Below are 19,335 nucleotides of genomic sequence, written 5' to 3'. Positions count from 1 at the left end.
CAGACACATATTGGAGCAGCTTAGAGAGAATATTATCTTATCTCCACTACTCATACTTTGTCCATTAAAGATGTCTTTTAAGATAGTAAATACGATGTGGAGGCCAGCAAATATCCCAATACATACTGCTAAGATGATTGCAGTGAATGAAATCCCAGCCCCTGGATCCATGGCGAGGTGATGACCTTTCTTTAGAAGTTCTTCAAACCAAAGAAATCTTGTTATTAATGATCCCCCCCCCCCCCGGTACTGCTCCGTTCTCTAAATAAAAGTATTCTCTGGTATCTTCAGATCATTGAAGGGACCGGCTATTGCTCTCCTACAACTGAAGAAATTGCTTCCATCCAGATGGCAGATGTCCAACAAATACCTGATTTTCCATATATTCAAATTTTAGCCATTTACGCAACTGTTTTACATGCAAATAATGCAGACAGTGTACATTGTTAGTGTTGGAGCTGTTTCCAAACATACATTGTATTCTTCTATTGAACATCACTATCGAACTTTACAGACAATGTGTCAGGGATCCCGGCGCCTCGGCAGTGCACGCATGCGCAGAGCGCCGACTCGTCCGATCCAGCGAGCACTGAATCCTAGGCGATCGCGGCGGCGGCCGCGCATGCGCACTAGCGATCGCGGCCGCACCAATGAGAGCACAGGGCGGCCTATTTAAACCTGCCCTGTGCATCTCCAAATCGCCTTCTGGTCTTGTCCTGTTCCTGTGTTCCTGGTTAATCCTGTGTTCCTGATACCTTGTTGCCGACCCAAGCCTGCCCTGATACTGCTGCCTTCTCCTGCTCTGACCCCTGGCTACGTCCTGACTATTCTCTACCTGTTCCCGATTGCCTGATCTCCCATTACTGAACCCGGCTTGTGACCCGTTATTCTTCTGCCTGCTGCTCTGCACTGTCTGCTCCGCTGTACTGACCCGGCCCGTCTGACCACGCATACCTCTTCACGTCTGGCTCTCACCTGCTCTACGCCATTGGCGTCCGCCTCTACCACAGCTGGTGTTCCTTGGGGGTCGCGACCTGGTCTCAGGCTGCTTCAAGTCCATCCCCACCATCAGGGGCTCTGGTGAACCAGCAGACTGAGGCTTAGACTCCGCGCCCTGGGGAATTCCGGCCAGTGGGCTGCTAGAGGCTATCGCCAGTCGGTCGCTGACACAATGTGCTTTCACTTTACAATGATCTTTATGATAGGCAAAAGCTGTAGAAGATCTGGCACTGTGGGGTCTTTTTAGCCTTTTGTGACCAGAGTATTTTTTGCACACATGTTAAAAATGTACATTTTAGGCCTTAAGATAAGCTAAAACTCCCAAAACATTAAATATTTTCTGATAGCAGAGATCCTGGAAAACAAAGGGAGGTAACTGCAATCTTTATTCAATTCTTTAGGGAGGACAGAGGAAGACCCCTGCGATGGAGACAGAGTGGGACCCCTAGATGGGGACAGAGTGGGACCCCTGGATGGGGACAGAGTGGGACCCCTGGATGGGGACAGAGTGGGACCCCTGAGATGAGGACAGAGAAGGGCGCCTGGGATGGGGCAGAGAGGAACTCCTGGAATGGAGACAGAGTGTGACCCCTGGGATGGGGCAGAGTGAGACCCCTGAGATGAGGACGGAGAGGGACACCTAGGATGGGGCAGAGAAGGACCCTTTGAATGAGGACAGAGAGAGACACCTGGGATGGGGCAGAAAGGAACCCCTGGGACGAGGACAGAGAGGGGCCCCTGAGATGAGGACAGAGAAAGACCTCTATGATGAGAACAGAGAGCGACCCCTGAGATGAGGACAGTGGGGGATCAGTGGGATGAGGATAGATAGGGAACCTTCTCACATGTCCCATGCCCATTTCCCCTTTGTGGCAGGTGGCATCTCTTTGATTTGGGGGAGAGGGGTGGTAAGAAGATATGTGCTGGGGGTGCTTTGGGAGGGGAGAGGACTTGTGATAGTTGTGGGGGGGGGTTGATTTGTAATACACCAAGTCCTCTGCCCTCTGGAAAAAAACCCTAGCATATTTCCTCTTACCACCCCAATCACATGTGTGCATCCTTGTTACCTGCGCCCCCCTCCCTGTCATTGTGTCCCCCTCCTCTGTATCCATAAACCATACACAGGTCTCAGATCAGCTCGGCTCTAGCAGTACATGTAACTGTACATGTATTTTGTCTCATGCCGTCCCCCACAGGTATGACCTTTTGTATCTCTCGACCCCTCCCTCTTAGATTGTAAGCTCCAACGAGCCGGGCCCTCTGAGTCCTCCTGTATTCATTTGTATTGTAATTGTACTGTCTGCCCTCATGTTGTAAAGTGCTGCGTAAACTGTTGGCGCTGTATAAATCCTGTATAATACTAGTAGTACCTCACCCCGGCTCCTACTCCTCCTGTCTGTATACCAGAGAAATTTGGAGGTGAGGAGGAAGGAGGAGGATTCTCTGCAAGCTCTGTGTGCTCTGTTATTGGGCAGAGATGCTGGTTTCAGCTGCCACTGAGAAGCAATTGCCGCATGTGGGACCCCAGGCACCATGTAAGAGATGTGGGGCAGGTGTCCCAAGTGCCCATGCTAGCACACCCCTGTCAGGCCAGTTACTGGATCTCAGTACCAGAACTTGTACCAGGATTCAACACAGGTCATTGGGATGGAGGTACTGGGAGACCCACATGGGGCCCAGGCCCCTCAGGATGCCCGGGCCCCCTACATCTTTATGGGCTATAACACCTGATGGTTGCCCTGACTGTCCTTATATAGAAGCTATGGGGCCCTGGTGCAGTCTGAAGGGGGCCTCTCAGAACACAGCACCCTCCAATGGTTGTCATGCCTATATATAGATGCTATGGGGACCTAGTGCGGTCTAACCTGTCCCTGGGAGCCTCACATGAATGAGAGAGCAAGGGACCTGAGGACTTAGGCCCTCCTCCTGAACTGTCCATGGAAGCCGCACATTGACCATAGAGAGGGGAGGGGACACTAGGACTGAGTCTCCTTCCCCTTGAATTGCCCCTGGAAGCCTCACAAGAATCATTGAGGGAGGATGGGGAGTGGAGGATGGGGGATCTATGACTGAGGCTAATATATTTCAGTGTCTGCACACATGTAACAATGTAAAATACAATTTGTAGTGTATTTACTCATTGTGCTTCTTCTACGAAACACTAAAATCTTCAAACACTTTGTCATACAAGCTACGGGTACATCCAGAGCTACAACAAACTCTAGAATAAAACAAAATTTTCAAAAATCTTCATTATAGCATTTTAGGCTTTTGCCCTTTCTGTACACCACATCCTATGACAAAAACCTAAAGAACTATAAAGCGTCTTCCTGTATCTTGGGCTTCCTAGAACCAGCAGAAGACACTGAAAAGGGCTATATGGGCATTTTACAATCAAATAGAAGAACTCCATGAAATCTGACTGAATCTTAGATTGTAAGCTCCCAGGATCAGGCCCTCCTAACCCTCTTGTATTGAACTGTATTGTTGCTGTATTGTCTCCCTTTGTATTGTAAAGTGCTGAGCAAACTGTTGGTGCCATATATATCCTGTATAATAATAATTAGAGATGAGCGAATCAAAGTAGCCGAAGTGGAATTCGAGCCGAATCCGAAAAATAGCCTAATTCGGACGCGCGAATCGAAATTTTTCCGAAAATGGCGGCTGACATGTGCGGCGACGGAGCGGGGATGTCTGGGAAGGCGCGCAGACAAGGCGCGCTGACCCATAATGCATTCCTCAACGACATGTGATCGCATCAGCCAATCAGCAGCCAGCCAGCTAGCACTGTGTAATGGTCGAGCTATAAATAGCGGCCATTTTGGAATTCTTCATTTGCCTGCAGTCATTGAACAGAGGCAGACCGCTCTGTATTAGGGACAGAGTTAGGGCCACAGAAACGATACTTGGGGACAGAGAAACGATACTTAGGGACAGAGAACTATTACTCAGGGACACAGACTTGTTAATGAGGGCCACAGAATCGTTACTTAGGGACAAAGAAACGCTAGTTAGGGCCACAGAATTCATACTCAGGGACAGACAGAATTGTTACTCAGTGCCAGAGAATTGTTACTTAGGGCCACAGAAACGTTATTAGGGCCACAGAATTGTTACTCAGGGACAGACAGAATTGTTACTGAGTGCCAGAGAATTGTTACTTAGGGCCACAGAAACTTTAGTTAGGGCCACAGAATTGTTACTCAGGGACAGACACAGAATTGTTACTGAGGGCCACAGAACTGTTACTTAGGGTCACAGAATTGTTACTCGCACAGACACAGAATTGTTACTGAGGGCCACAGAACTGTTACTTAGGGCCACAGAATTGTTACTCGCACAGACACAGAATTGTTACTGAGGGACACATAACTGTTACTTAGGGCCACAGAATTGTTACTCCCACAGACACAGAATTGTTACACAGGGACACAGAACTGTTACTGAGGGCCACAGAACCATTACTTAGGGCCACAGAATTGTTACTCGCACAGACACAGATTTGTTACTCAGGGACACAGAACTGTTACTGAGGGCCACAGAACTGTTACTTAGGGCCACAGAACTGTTACTCGCACAGACACAGAATTGTTACTCGCACAGACACAGAATTGTTACTGAGGGCCACAGAACTGTTACTTGGGGCCACAGAAACGTTAATCAGGGACACAGAATTGTTACTGAGGGCCACAGAACTGTTACTTAGGGCCACAGAATTGTTACTCGCACAGACACAGAATTGTTACTCGCACAGACACAGAATTGTTACTGAGGGCCACAGAACTGTTACTTGGGGCCACAGAAACGTTAATCAGGGACACAGAATTGTTACTGAGGGCCACAGAACTGTTAGGGCCACAGAATTGTTACTCGCACAGACACAGAATTGTTACTCGCACAGACACAAAATTGTTACTGAGGGCCACAGAACTGTTACTTGGGGCCACAGAAACGTTAATCAGGGACACAGAATTGTTACTGAGGGCCACAGAACTGTTAGGGCCACAGAATTGTTACTCGCACAGACACAGAATTGTTACTGAGGGCCACAGAACTGTTACTTGGGGCCACAGAAACGTTAATCAGGGACACAGAATTGTTACTGAGGGTCACAGAACTGTTACTTAGGGCCACAGAATTGTTACTCGCACAGACACAGAATTGTTACACAGGGACACAGAACTGTTACTGAGGGCCACAGAACCGTTACTTAGGGCCACAGAATTGTTACTCGCACAGACACAGAATTGTTACTCAGGGACACAGAACTGTTACTGAGGGCCACAGAACTGTTACTTAGGGCCACAGAATTGTTACTCGCACAGACACAGAATTATTACACAGGGACACAGAATTGTTACTGAGGGCCACAGAACCGTTACTTAGGGCCACAGAATTGTTACTGAGGGCAACAGAACTGTTACTTAGGGCCACAGAATTGTTACTCGCACAGACACAGAATTGTTACTCAGGGACACAGAACTGTTACTGAGGGCCACAGAACTGTTACTTAGGGCCACAGAAACGTTAGTTAGGGCCACAGAATTGTTACTCAGGGACAGACACAGAATTGTTACTGAGGGCCACAGAATTGTTACTTAGGGCCACAGAAACGTTACTCAGGGACACAGAATTGTTACTGAGGGCCACAGAACCGTTACTTAGGGCCACAGAATTGTTACTCAGGGACACAGAATTGTTACTGAGGGCCACAGAACTGTTACTTAGGGCCACAGAATTGTTACTCGCACAGACACAGAATTGTTACTCAGGGACACAGAACTGTTACTGAGGGCCACAGAACTGTTACTTAGGGCCACAGAATTGTTACTCGCACAGACACAGAATTGTTACTCAGGGACACAGAACTGTTACTGAGGGCCACAGAACTGTTACTTAGGGCCACAGAATTGTTACTCGCACAGACACAGAATTGTTACACAGGGACACAGAATTGTTACTGAGGGCCACAGAACCGTTACTTAGGGACACATAATTGTTACTGAGGGCCACAGAACTGTTACTTAGGGCCACAGAATTGTTACTCGCACAGACACAGAATTGTTACTCAGGGACACAGAACCGTTACTTAGGGCCACAGAATTGTTACTCAGGGACACAGAATCGTTTAATTAAAGAGTATGTCAGACAACATGCAGAGGAGTGGCAGAGGAGGCAATGTTTTAGGAGCGAGCAGACGTGGCAGCAGAGGAAGGGGTCGAGGCAGCACTATTCGCAGCCAGAGGCTAGTGCTCCCGGTGTCATCCAGTACAGTGAGGAAGAGCTAACAGAGGGCGGTCAGGAACGGGGGGAGACATCCGCCTCTTCAGCAGCCAGGCGAAGAAGTAGTGGCGAGGAGAGTGGCTCGGTAGCCGGTGTAGAGACAGGTCTGTCTCCTGACCCACACGCAGCCGAGGGGGCTAGTAGTGAGGCGGAGACCCTAATTGATGATGATGAGGCTGATCGCACTTGGCAGCCTCGTCGTCATCAGGCTATTGCTTCCGCATCATCAGGAGAAGAGGGTGGCAGCTTGGCAGCGAGCAAAACAGTCGGTGGGTTGTCTCCATCGCCACACTCTGATATGTGCCACTTTCAGGTCTCCTCACACACTGCTGGTGTGTTGAATTTTTTGACATAGGGTGCTGGCAGATTACGGGCCTCCCATAGCTGCTGCCAGGCCCCTGATCTGCCATGGGCCCCTATACCGCCTCCTCATGCTGCTGCCAGGTCCACAGTCTCTCATGCCATGTGCCACTTTCAGGTCTCCTCACACTGCTGGTGTGTTGAATTTTTTGACATAGGGTGCTGGCAGATTACGGGCCTCCCATAGCTGCTGCCAGGCCCCTAATCTGCCATGGGCCCCTATATACCGCCTCCTCATGCTGCTGCCAGGTCCAAAGTCTCTCATGGGTCCCTGTACGGCCTCCCATTGCTGCTGTCTCCATCGCCACACTCTGCCATGTGCCACTTTCAGGTCTCCTCACACACTGCTGGTGTGTAGAATTTTTTGACATAGGGTGCTGGCAGATTACGGGCCTCCCATAGCTGCTGCCAGGCCCCTAATCTGCCATGGGCCCCTATATACCGCCTCCTCATGCTGCTGCCAAGTCCAAAGTCTCTCATGGGTCCCTGTACGGCCTCCCATTGCTGCTGTCTCCATCGCCACACTCTGCCATGTGCCACTTTCAGGTCTCCTCACACACTGCTGGTGTGTAGAATTTTTTGACATAGGGTGCTGGCAGATTACGGGCCTCCCATAGCTGCTGCCAGGCCCCTAATCTGCCATGGGCCCCTATACCGCCTCCTCATGCTGCTGCCAGGTCCACAGTCTCTCATGCCATGTGCCACTTTCAGGTCTCCTCACACTGCTGGTGTGTAGAATTTTTTGACATAGGGTGCTGGCAGATTACGGGCCTCCCATAGCTGCTGCCAGGCCCCTAATCTGCCATGGGCCCCTATATACCGCCTCCTCATGCTGCTGCCAGGTCCAGAGTCTGTCATGGGTCCCTGTTCGGCCTCCCATTGCTGCTGTCTCCATCGCCACACTCTGCCATGTGCCACTTTCAGGTCTCCTCACACACTGCTGGTGTGTTGAATTTTTTGACATAGGGTGCTGGCAGATTACGGGCCTCCCATAGCTGCTGCCAGACCCCTAATCTGCCATAGGCCCCTATACCGCCTCCTCATGCTGCTGCCAGGTCCAGGCGAACGTAGTCACACAGGGGAGGAACTTCTGAGTGTAATGAACAGAGAAATCGACAGATGGCTGTCTCCGCGCAAACTGAAAATCGGAACCATGTTGACCGACAACGGAAAGAACATGGTGTCTGCTCTGCGTCAAGGAAGGTTGTGCCATGCGCCATGCATGGCTCACGTGTTCAATCTGGTTGTCAAGCGGTTCCTAAAATCCACCATCCCACTGCAAGACATCCTTAAAATGTCACGTAAACTTTGCATGCATTTCAGCCATTCCTACACCGCAAAGCACACCCTCCTTGAGCTGCAGCGGCAAAACGGAATTCCACATCATCGCCTGATCTGCGACGTTGCAACAAGGTGGAATTCAACCCTACACATGTTAGACCGCCTTTACGAGCAGCGAAAGGCCATCACCGATTTCCTGATGTTACAAGCGGATAAAGGTACTCCCCTGTGTAACTTCGATGTCAGCCATTGGCAGCTCATGCGTGACACCTGCCGCTTGCTCAGGCCCTTTGAGGAGGCCACGCTATTCGTGAGTCGGCAGGACTATGGGATGAACGACGTCATTCCTCTGTTGCACGTCCTTGAACAAATGCTGTTAACAATGGCTGGTCAGGGTGCGGTAGACGTGGCGCACAGATCTCAACGCCACATGACCCCTGTGGGGGCAGGACAGGAAGAAGAGGAGGAGGTAGAGGAGGACATTTGTGCTCAGGAATTATTGAGTGAAATGGGTGGTTTTTCTACTCAGCGGACAGGAGTGGAGGAGCAGGAGCATCTGGTAGAGGAGGAGGAGGAGGAGACAGAGGACCCAGACGCACCGTGGCAGTATGCTGTGGAGATGGAGGCAGGGAGTCCCTCGCATTCCTTGGCACAAATGGCCCTTAGCATGCTCGGTTGCTTGCGTAGCGACAGCCGAATAATAACCATCAGACAGAGGGATGACTTTTGGCTGTCCACCTTGTTGGACCCTCGCTACCGTTCAAAAATGGTGGCCTTTTTCACACCTGCTGAGAGGGAGGCCAAAATAACGTACTATAAAAACCACCTATGTAGTCAGTTGGTCTCTGCCTTTGTGCGCCAACGTCCATCCTCAGACACTGTGGGCCCTGTGCGCTCGCGTTCCGCTGCCATGGCAGCAGGGGAGGGGTGGGGTGGTAGGAGCAGTGGCAGCTCCACCAGCAGCGGCTGCCTCAGTCTGCAGTCGATGATGAGTAGCTTTCTTCACCAGCGCAGTGAGGAAACTACTAACCAGCCGCAGCAGCAGCAGCAGCAGCATCAGGTGGACCTGGAGCAGGACCTCAAACAACAGGCTTGGGCCTACTTGGACAGCACCCTGCCAACCGAGGTAGACAATCCCCTTGACTACTGGTCAACGAAACTTGACCTTTGGCCCCAACTAGCTGAATTTGCCCTTGAAAGGCTGTCATGCCCGGCCAGTAGCGTGGCATCGGAGCGCGTGTTTAGTGCGGCAGGAGGTATTGTAACTCCGCGGAGGACACGACTGTCCACCCAAAGTGTGGAGAGACTCACGTTTGTGAAAATGAATCAGGCGTGGATTAGTCTGGATTTCAAACCACCAGTTCCTGACACAACTGACTAAATCCGCCATGAATCATGCCTCAAACATGTGCCACTTTGAGGTCTCCTCACACACTGCTGGTGTGTTGAATTTTTTGACATAGGGTGCTGGCAGATTACGGGCCTCCCATTGCTGCTGCCAGGCCCCTAATCTGCCATAGGCCCCTATATACCGCCTCCTCATGCTGCTGCCAGGTCCAGAGTCTCTCATGGGTCCCTGTACGGCCTCCCATTGCTGCTGTCTCCATCGCCACACTCTGCCATGTGCCACTTTCAGGTCTCCTCACACACTGCTGGTGTGTAGAATTTTTTGACATAGGGTGCTGGCAGATTACTGGCCTCCTATAGCTGCTGCCAGGCCCCTAATCTGCCATGGGCCCCTATATACCGCCTCCTCATGCTGCTGCCAGGTCCAGAGTCTCTCATGGGTCCCTGTACGGCCTCCCATTGCTGCTGTCTCCATCGCCACACTCTGCCATGTGCCACTTTCAGGTCTCCTCACACACTGCTGGTGTGTAGAATTTTTTGACATAGGGTGCTGGCAGATTACAGGCCTCCCATTGCTGCTGCCAGGCCCCTAATCTAACATAGGCCCCTATATACCGCCTCCTCATGCTGCTGCCAAGTCCAGAGTCTCTCATGGGTCCCTGTACGGCCTTCCATTGCTGCTGTCTCCATCGCCACACTCTGCCATGTGCCACTTTCAGGTCTCCTCACACACTGCTGGTGTGTAGAATTTTTTGACATAGGGTGCTGGCAGATTACGGGCCTCCCATTGCTGCTGCCAGGCCCCTAAATTGCCATAGGCCCCTATATACCACCTCCTCATGCTGCTGCCAGGTCCAGAGTCTCTCATGGGTCCCTGTACGGCCTCCCATTGCTGCTGTCTCCATCGCCACACTCTGCCATGTGCCACTTTCAGGTCTCCTCACACACTGCTGGTGTGTAGAATTTTTTGACATAGGGTGCTGGCAGATTACGGGCCTCCTATAGCTGCTGCCAGGCCCCTAATCTGCCATAGGCCCCTATATACCGCCTCCTCATGCTGCTGCCAGGTCCAGAGTCTCTCATGGGTCCCTGTACGGCCTCCCATTGCTGCTGTCTCCATCGCCACACTCTGCCATGTGCCACTTTCAGGTCTCCTCACACACTGCTGGTGTGTAGAATTTTTTGACATAGGGTGCTGGCAGATTACGGGCCTCCCATAGCTGCTGCCAGGCCCATAATCTGCCATGGGCCCCTATATACCGCCTCCTCATGCTGCTGCCAGGTCCACAGTGTCTCATGCCATGTGCCACTTTCAGGTCTCCTCACACTGCTGGTGTGTTGAATTTTTTGACATAGGGTGCTGGCAGATTATGGGCCTCCTATAGCTGCTGCCAGGCCCCTAATCTGCCATAGGCCCCTATATACCGCCTCCTCATGCTGCTGCCAGGTCCAGAGTCTCTCATGGTTCCCTGTACGGCCTCCCATTGCTGCTGTCTCCATCGCCACACTCTGCCATGTGCCACTTTCAGGTCTCCTCACACTGCTGGTGTGTAGAATTTTTTGACATAGGGTGCTGGCAGATTACGGGCCTCCCATTGCTGCTGCCAGGCCCCTAATCTGCCATGGGCCCCTATACCGCCTCCTCATGCTGCTGCCAAGTCCAGAGTCTCTCATGGGTCCCTGTACGGCCTCCCATTGCTGCTGTCTCCATCGCCACACTCTGCCATGTGCCACTTTCAGGTCTCCTCACACACTGCTGGTGTGTAGAATTTTTTGACATAGGGTGCTGGCAGATTACAGGCCTCCCATTGCTGCTGCCAGGCCCCTAATCTGCCATAGGCCCCTATATACCGCCTCCTCATGCTGCTGCCAAGTCCAGAGTCTCTCATGGGTCCCTGTACGGCCTTCCATTGCTGCTGTCTCCATCGCCACACTCTGCCATGTGCCACTTTCAGGTCTCCTCACACACTGCTGGTGTGTAGAATTTTTTGACATAGGGTGCTGGCAGATTACGGGCCTCCCATTGCTGCTGCCAGGCCCCTAAATTGCCATAGGCCCCTATATACCACCTCCTCATGCTGCTGCCAGGTCCAGAGTCTCTCATGGGTCCCTGTACGGCCTCCCATTGCTGCTGTCTCCATCGCCACACTCTGCCATGTGCCACTTTCAGGTCTCCTCACACACTGCTGGTGTGTAGAATTTTTTGACATAGGGTGCTGGCAGATTACGGGCCTCCTATAGCTGCTGCCAGGCCCCTAATCTGCCATAGGCCCCTATATACCGCCTCCTCATGCTGCTGCCAGGTCCAGAGTCTCTCATGGGTCCCTGTACGGCCTCCCATTGCTGCTGTCTCCATCGCCACACTCTGCCATGTGCCACTTTCAGGTCTCCTCACACACTGCTGGTGTGTAGAATTTTTTGACATAGGGTGCTGGCAGATTACGGGCCTCCCATAGCTGCTGCCAGGCCCATAATCTGCCATGGGCCCCTATATACCGCCTCCTCATGCTGCTGCCAGGTCCACAGTGTCTCATGCCATGTGCCACTTTCAGGTCTCCTCACACTGCTGGTGTGTTGAATTTTTTGACATAGGGTGCTGGCAGATTATGGGCCTCCTATAGCTGCTGCCAGGCCCCTAATCTGCCATAGGCCCCTATATACCGCCTCCTCATGCTGCTGCCAGGTCCAGAGTCTCTCATGGTTCCCTGTACGGCCTCCCATTGCTGCTGTCTCCATCGCCACACTCTGCCATGTGCCACTTTCAGGTCTCCTCACACTGCTGGTGTGTAGAATTTTTTGACATAGGGTGCTGGCAGATTACGGGCCTCCCATTGCTGCTGCCAGGCCCCTAATCTGCCATGGGCCCCTATACCGCCTCCTCATGCTGCTGCCAAGTCCAGAGTCTCTCATGGGTCCCTGTACGGCCTCCCATTGCTGCTGTCTCCATCGCCACACTCTGCCATGTGCCACTTTCAGGTCTCCTCACACACTGCTGGTGTGTAGAATTTTTTGACATAGGGTGCTGGCAGATTACGGGCCTCCCATTGCTGCTGCCAGGCCCCTAATCTGCCATGGGCCCCTATACCGCCTCCTCATGCTGCTGCCAAGTCCAGAGTCTCTCATGGGTCCCTGTACGGCCTCCCATTGCTGCTGTCTCCATCGCCACACTCTGCCATGTGCCACTTTCAGGTCTCCTCACACACTGCTGGTGTGTAGAATTTTTTGACATAGGGTGCTGGCAGATTACGGGCCTCCTATAGCTGCTGCCAGGCCCCTAATCTGCCATAGGCCCCTATATACCGCCTCCTCATGCTGCTGCCAGGTCCAGAGTCTCTCATGGGTCCCTGTACGGCCTCCCATTGCTGCTGTCTCCATCGCCACACTCTGCCATGTGCCACTTTCAGGTCTCCTCACACACTGCTGGTGTGTAGAATTTTTTGACATAGGGTGCTGGCAGATTAGGGGCCTCCTATAGCTGCTGCCAGGCCCCTAATCTGCCATAGGCCCCTATATACCGCCTCCTCATGCTGCTGCCAGGTCCAGAGTCTCTCATGGGTCCCTGTACGGCCTCCCAATGCTGCTGTCTCCATCGCCACACTCTGCCATGTGCCACTTTCAGGTCTCCTCACACACTGCTGGTGTGTAGAATTTTTTGACATAGGGTGCTGGCAGATTACGGGCCTCCTATAGCTGCTGCCAGGCCCCTAATCTGCCATAGGCCCCTATATACCGCCTCCTCATGCTGCTGCCAGGTCCAGAGTCTCTCATGGTTCCCTGTACGGCCTCCCATTGCTGCTGTCTCCATCGCCACACTCTGCCATGTGCCACTTTCAGGTCTCCTCACACTGCTGGTGTGTAGAATTTTTTGACATAGGGTGCTGGCAGATTACGGGCCTCCTATAGCTGCTGCCAGGCCCCTAAACTGCCATAGGCCCCTATATACCGCCTCCTCATGCTGCTGCCAGGTCCAGAGTCTCTCATGGTTCCCTGTACGGCCTCCCATTGCTGCTGTCTCCATCGCCACACTCTGCCATGTGCCACTTTCAGGTCTCCTCACACTGCTGGTGTGTAGAATTTTTTGACATAGGGTGCTGGCAGATTACGGGCCTCCCATTGCTGCTGCCAGGCCCCTAATCTGCCATGGGCCCTATATACCGCCTCCTCATGCTGCTGCCAGGTCCAGAGTCTCTCATGGGTCCCTGTACGGCCTCCCATTGCTGCTGTCTCCATCGCCACACTCTGCCATGTGCCACTTTCAGGTCTCCTCACACTGCTGGTGTGTAGAATTTTTTGACATAGGGTGCTGGCAGATTACGGGCCTCCCATTGCTGCTGCCAGGCCCCTAATCTGCCATGGGCCCCTATATACCGCCTCCTCATGCTGCTGCCAGGTCCAGAGTCTCTCATGGGTCCCTGTACGGCCTCCCATTGCTGCTGTCTCCATCGCCACACTCTGCCATGTGCCACTTTCAGGTCTCCTCACACTGCTGGTGTGTAGAATTTTTTGACATAGGGTGCTGGCAGATTACGGGCCTCCTATAGCTGCTGCCAGGCCCCTAATCTGCCATAGGCCCCTATATACCGCCTCCTCATGCTGCTGCCAGGTCCAGAGTCTCTCATGGGTCCCTGTACGGCCTCCCATTGCTGCTGTCTCCATCGCCACACTCTGCCATGTGCCACTTTCAGGTCTCCTCACACACTGCTGGTGTGTAGAATTTTTTGACATAGGGTGCTGGCAGATTACGGGCCTCCTATAGCTGCTGCCAGGCCCCTAATCTGCCATAGGACCCTATATACCGCCTCCTCATGCTGCTGCCAGGTCCAGAGTCTCTCATGGTTCCCTGTACGGCCTCCCATTGCTGCTGTCTCCATCACCACACTCTGCCATGTGCCACTTTCAGGTCTCCTCACACTGCTGGTGTGTAGAATTTTTTGACATAGGGTGCTGGCAGATTACGGGCCTCCCATTGCTGCTGCCAGGCCCCTAATCTGCCATGGGCCCCTATACCGCCTCCTCATGCTGCTGCCAAGTCCAGAGTCTCTCATGGGTCCCTGTACGGCCTCCCATTGCTGCTGTCTCCATCGCCACACTCTGCCATGTGCCACTTTCAGGTCTCCTCACACACTGCTGGTGTGCAGAATTTTTTGACATAGGGTGCTGGCAGATTACGGGCCTCCCATTGCTGCTGCCAGGCCCCTAATCTGCCATGGGCCCCTATACCGCCTCCTCATGCTGCTGCCAAGTCCAGAGTCTCTCATGGGTCCCTGTACGGCCTCCCATTGCTGCTGTCTCCATCGCCACACTCTGCCATGTGCCACTTTCAGGTCTCCTCACACACTGCTGGTGTGTAGAATTTTTTGACATAGGGTGCTGGCAGATTACGGGCCTCCCATAGCTGCTGCCAGGCCCCTAATCTGCCATGGGCCCCTATATACCGCCTCCTCATGCTGCTGCCAGGTCCACAGTGTCTCATGCCATGTGCCACTTTCAGGTCTCCTCACACTGCTGGTGTGTTGAATTTTTTGACATAGGGTGCTGGCAGATTATGGGCCTCCTATAGCTGCTGCCAGGCCCCTAATCTGCCATAGGCCCCTATATACCGCCTCCTCATGCTGCTGCCAGGTCCAGAGTCTCTCATGGTTCCCTGTACGGCCTCCCATTGCTGCTGTCTCCATCGCCACACTCTGCCATGTGCCACTTTCAGGTCTCCTCACACACTGCTGGTGTGTAGAATTTTTTGACATAGGGTGCTGGCAGATTACGGGCCTCCCATAGCTGCTGCCAGGCCCCTAATCTGCCATGGGCCCCTATATACCGCCTCCTCATGCTGCTGCCAGGTCCACAGTGTCTCATGCCATGTGCCACTTTCAGGTCTCCTCACACACTGCTGGTGTGTTGAATTTTTTGACATAGGGTGCTGGCAGATTACGGGCCTCCTATAGCTGCTGCCAGGCCCCTAATCTGCCATAGGCCTCTATATACCGCCTCCTCATGCTGCTGCCAGGTCCACAGTCTCTCATGCCATGTGCCACTTTCAGGTCTCCTCACACTGCTGGTGTGTTGAATTTTTTGACATAGGGTGCTGGCAGATTACGGGCCTCCCATAGCTGCTGCCAGGCCCCTAATCTGCCATGGGCCCCTATACCGACTCCTCATGCTGTGACGTTGCAACAAGGTGGAATTCAACCCTACATATGTTAGACCGCCTTTACGAACAGCAAAAGGCCATCACAGATTTCCTGATGTTAAAAGCGGATAAAGGTACTCCCTGTGTAACTTAGATGTCAGCCATTGGCAGCTCATGCGTGACACCTGCGCTTGCTCAGGCCCTTTGAGGAGGCCACGCTATTCGTGAGTCGGCAGGACTATGGGATGAACGACGTCATTCCTCTGTTGCACGTCCTGGAACAAATGCTGTTAACAATGGCTGGTCAGGGTGCGGTAGACGTGGCGCACAGATCTCAACGCCACATGACCCCTGTGGGGGCAGGACAGGAAGAAGAGGAGGAGGTAGAGGAGGACATTGGTGCTCAGGAATTATTGAGTGAAATGGGTGGTTTTTCCACTCAGCGGACAGGAGTGGAGGAGCAGGAGCATCTGGTAGAGGAGGAGGAGGAGGAGACAGAGGACCCAGACGCACCATGGCAGTATGCTGTGGAGATGGAGGCAGGGAGTCCCTCGCATTCCTTGGCACAAATGGCCCATAGCATGCTCGGTTGCTTGCGTAGCGACAGCCGAATAATAACCATCAGACAGAGGGATGACTTTTGGCTGTCCACCTTGTTGGACCCTCGCTACCGTTCAAAAATGGTGGCCTTTTTCACACCTGCTGAGAGGGAGGCCAAAATAACGTACTATAAAAACCACCTATGTAGTCAGCTGGTCTCTGCCTTTGTGCGCCAACGTCCATCCTCAGACACTGTGGGCCCTGTGCGCTCGCGTTCCGCTGCCATGGCAGCAGGGGAGGGGTGGGGTGGTAGGAGCAGTGGCAGCTCCACCAGCAGCGGCTGCCTCAGTCTGCAGTCGATGATGAGTAGCTTTCTTCACCAGCGCAGTGAGGAAACTACTAACCAGCCGCAGCAGCAGCAGCAGCAGCATCAGGTGGACCTGGAGCAGGACCTCAAACAACAGGCTTAGGCCTACTTGGACAGCACCCTGCCAACCGAGGTAGACAATCCCCTTGACTACTGGGCAACGAAACTTGACCTTTGGCCCCAACTAGCTGAATTTGCCCTTGAAAGGCTGTCATGCCCGGCCAGTAGCGTGGCACCGGAGCGCGTGTTTAGTGCGGCAGGAGGTATTGCAACTCCGCGGAGGACACGACTGTCCACCCAAAGTGTGGAGAGACTGACGTTTGTGAAAATGAATCAGGCGTGGATTAGTCTGGATTTCAAACCACCAGTTCCTGACACAACTGACTAAATCCGCAATGAATCATGCCCCAAACATGTGCCACTTTCAGGTCTCCTCACACTGCTGGTGTGTTACATTTTTTGTCATAGGGTGCTGGCAGATTACGGGCCTCCCATAGCTGCTGCCAGGCCCCTAATCTGCCATGGGCCCCTATACCGCCTCCTCATGCTGCTGCCAGGTCCAGAGTCTCTCATGGGTCCCTGTACGGCCTCCCATTGCTGCTGTCTCCATCGCCACACTCTGCCATGTGCCACTTTCAGGTCTCCTCACACTGCTGGTGTATTCCATTTTTTGTCATAGGGTGCTGGCAGATTACGGGCCTCCCATAGCTGCTGCCAGGCCCCTAATCTGCCATGGGCCCCTATACCGCCTCCTCATGCTGCTGCCAGGTCCAGAGTCTCTCATGGGTCCCTGTACGGCCTCCCATTGCTGCTGTCTCCATCGCCACACTCTGCCATGTGCCACTTTCAGGTCTCCTCACACTGCTGGTGGGTTCCATTTTTTGTCATAGGGTGCTGGCAGATTACGGGCCTCCCATTGCTGCTGCCAGGCCCCTAATCTGCCATGGGCCCCCGTACCGACTCCTCATGCTGCTGCCAGGCCCGTAATCTGTCATGGGCCCCCGTACCGACTCCTCATGCTGCTGCCAGGCCCGTAATCTGCCATGGGCCCCTGTACCGCCTCCTCATGCTGCTGCCAGGTCCAGAGTGTCTCATGGGTCCCTGTACGGCCTCCCATTGCTGCTGTCTCTATCGCCACACTCTGCCATGTGCCACTTTCAGGTCTCCTCACACTGCTGGTGGTTTCCATTTTTGTCATAGGGTGCTGTATGGCCTCCCATTGCTGCTGCCTCCACCGCCACACTGTGGCTCCACACTCTGGTTTTGGCCCCGTGACTGCCCAAATGAGTGAAGTGTGCGGTGATTCTAAGATCGACGGCACTCATCTGCATGTCATACTGACTGACAGTATTATTTCTCTTCCCCAGCAGACTCCAAGGGCATTTAAATTAAAGGTACAGTGTTCAGCACTAATATTAAGTCTCTCTGAAGCCTAGAAACACCCTTTTTTAAGTTAAATTCACAGCGAATATATTCGACTCGAATCGAAATTTTTCCACGAATTCGCCGAATCAGTCGAATCGAATTTTTGAATACTTCGCTCATCTCTAATAATAATAATCTGAGGCAGTTCGTTCAGAAATGATACGACAAATAATAAAATATAAAAAAAACAACAGGTACGTCATTGTCCATACAGCTCTTCCAGATTTCCCATTGTTGTAGCCAGAGGAGCTGAGAGTTTTACTCATATTACGAAGGTACAGCTTGAGGAACATCAAGATACCAGCAATGAAGAGGATCACCAGCACAGGGGACCCAAAAGTATTTACGGTACATAGTTAATAATGTCCAACTGGCTAGTCTGTGAATTCATTTCTGTTGTGTTGAATGATGACAAATCTAAACCTGTGGGACATATTTGGACATTCACCACTATTATTATGAATCCATTACCAAGAGACACCAACTCCACCAATAGGATCATCCATGGGATCAGGACATCGATCTTCTCCTTCAGCAAGGAAAGGAATCTCCATCTGAACTGGACAATTTTAATGAAATAGAAGAAGCAGAGATAGGAGGACAGCCACATAGAAGAGGCCATTCCATACTCAACCAATTCAGAAACAATAACATCTACCTAGTCGTCCTGATATAATGGGACAAAATTGTTTAAAAAACTGATTTTTAGAGCAATGCCAAAACTAGTGTTGGGAAAGGTTAGAGAAAGCATCATTTTGTCTATTGTGCTCATGTTTTGTCCTTTAAGGGTATTTCTTACATTTGTTAATATGATAAAGAATTTGCCGAGTATACCAAAAAATGTCAGCAAAAATACGGCAAACCAGCAAATGGCTGTTAAAATGGTGGCCATGGCTGAGCAATGACCTCTCTAGAATTCAGTCTTGTTATGGCAAGGTAATTATTCACAGACGTGTTCATCCCGCTCAGTGTTGTACAGGGAGGCGGCTCCTGAATTTGTTTTAGTAATCACAGAGGAAATTAAAGCGATAGAAACATAAGTTTGAATATATTGAAATGATGGAGATAGAGATCTGCTTGTATGAAATCAATTCCACGGCTGGGCTCAGCTCTTGTGGTTTTATCTTGAAATAGAAATGGCGGCTTATTATTGGAGAAACGATAACTGGAACAGCAAAAAAAAAAAAATCGACATCCCTAGTCAGGAGTCAGGCTTGGAGGCCAGTAGCTATAGCAGTGGAGCAGAACCCACCGTCAAGCGGTACAGGTATCCCAGCAAGTCATTCTGGCAGATGATATGGGTTCACCCGAGGTGCGGGGTCTAAGTACTAACTGGTATTCACCAGAGCTCCTGAGGGTTGAGATGGGTTTATCTGCATGTTAGTACCAGGTCGTGGTCCTCAGGATCACCGTACCAGGAGGTGAGCAAGCCGGGGCCAGTAGCAGATAAGCATGTAGGGATCAAGCAAAAGCGTAGTCAGTAAAAAAGCTAAAGGTGGGTAATGAATGGGTGCAGGTTGGGATTAAGCCAAAGTGTAGTCAAGGAACAAGCCAAAGGTCAGTAAGGAATAAGAGCAAAGATACGGATGGCTGCAGGAGAGACAAG

This window comes from Staurois parvus, unplaced genomic scaffold (genome assembly GCF_062004578.1).
Source record: "Staurois parvus isolate SC_StPar_1 unplaced genomic scaffold, SC_StPar_1.0 ptg000034l, whole genome shotgun sequence".
Taxonomy (NCBI): domain Eukaryota; kingdom Metazoa; phylum Chordata; class Amphibia; order Anura; family Ranidae; genus Staurois; species Staurois parvus.
Note: the sequence above shows the minus strand (reverse complement) of the source record.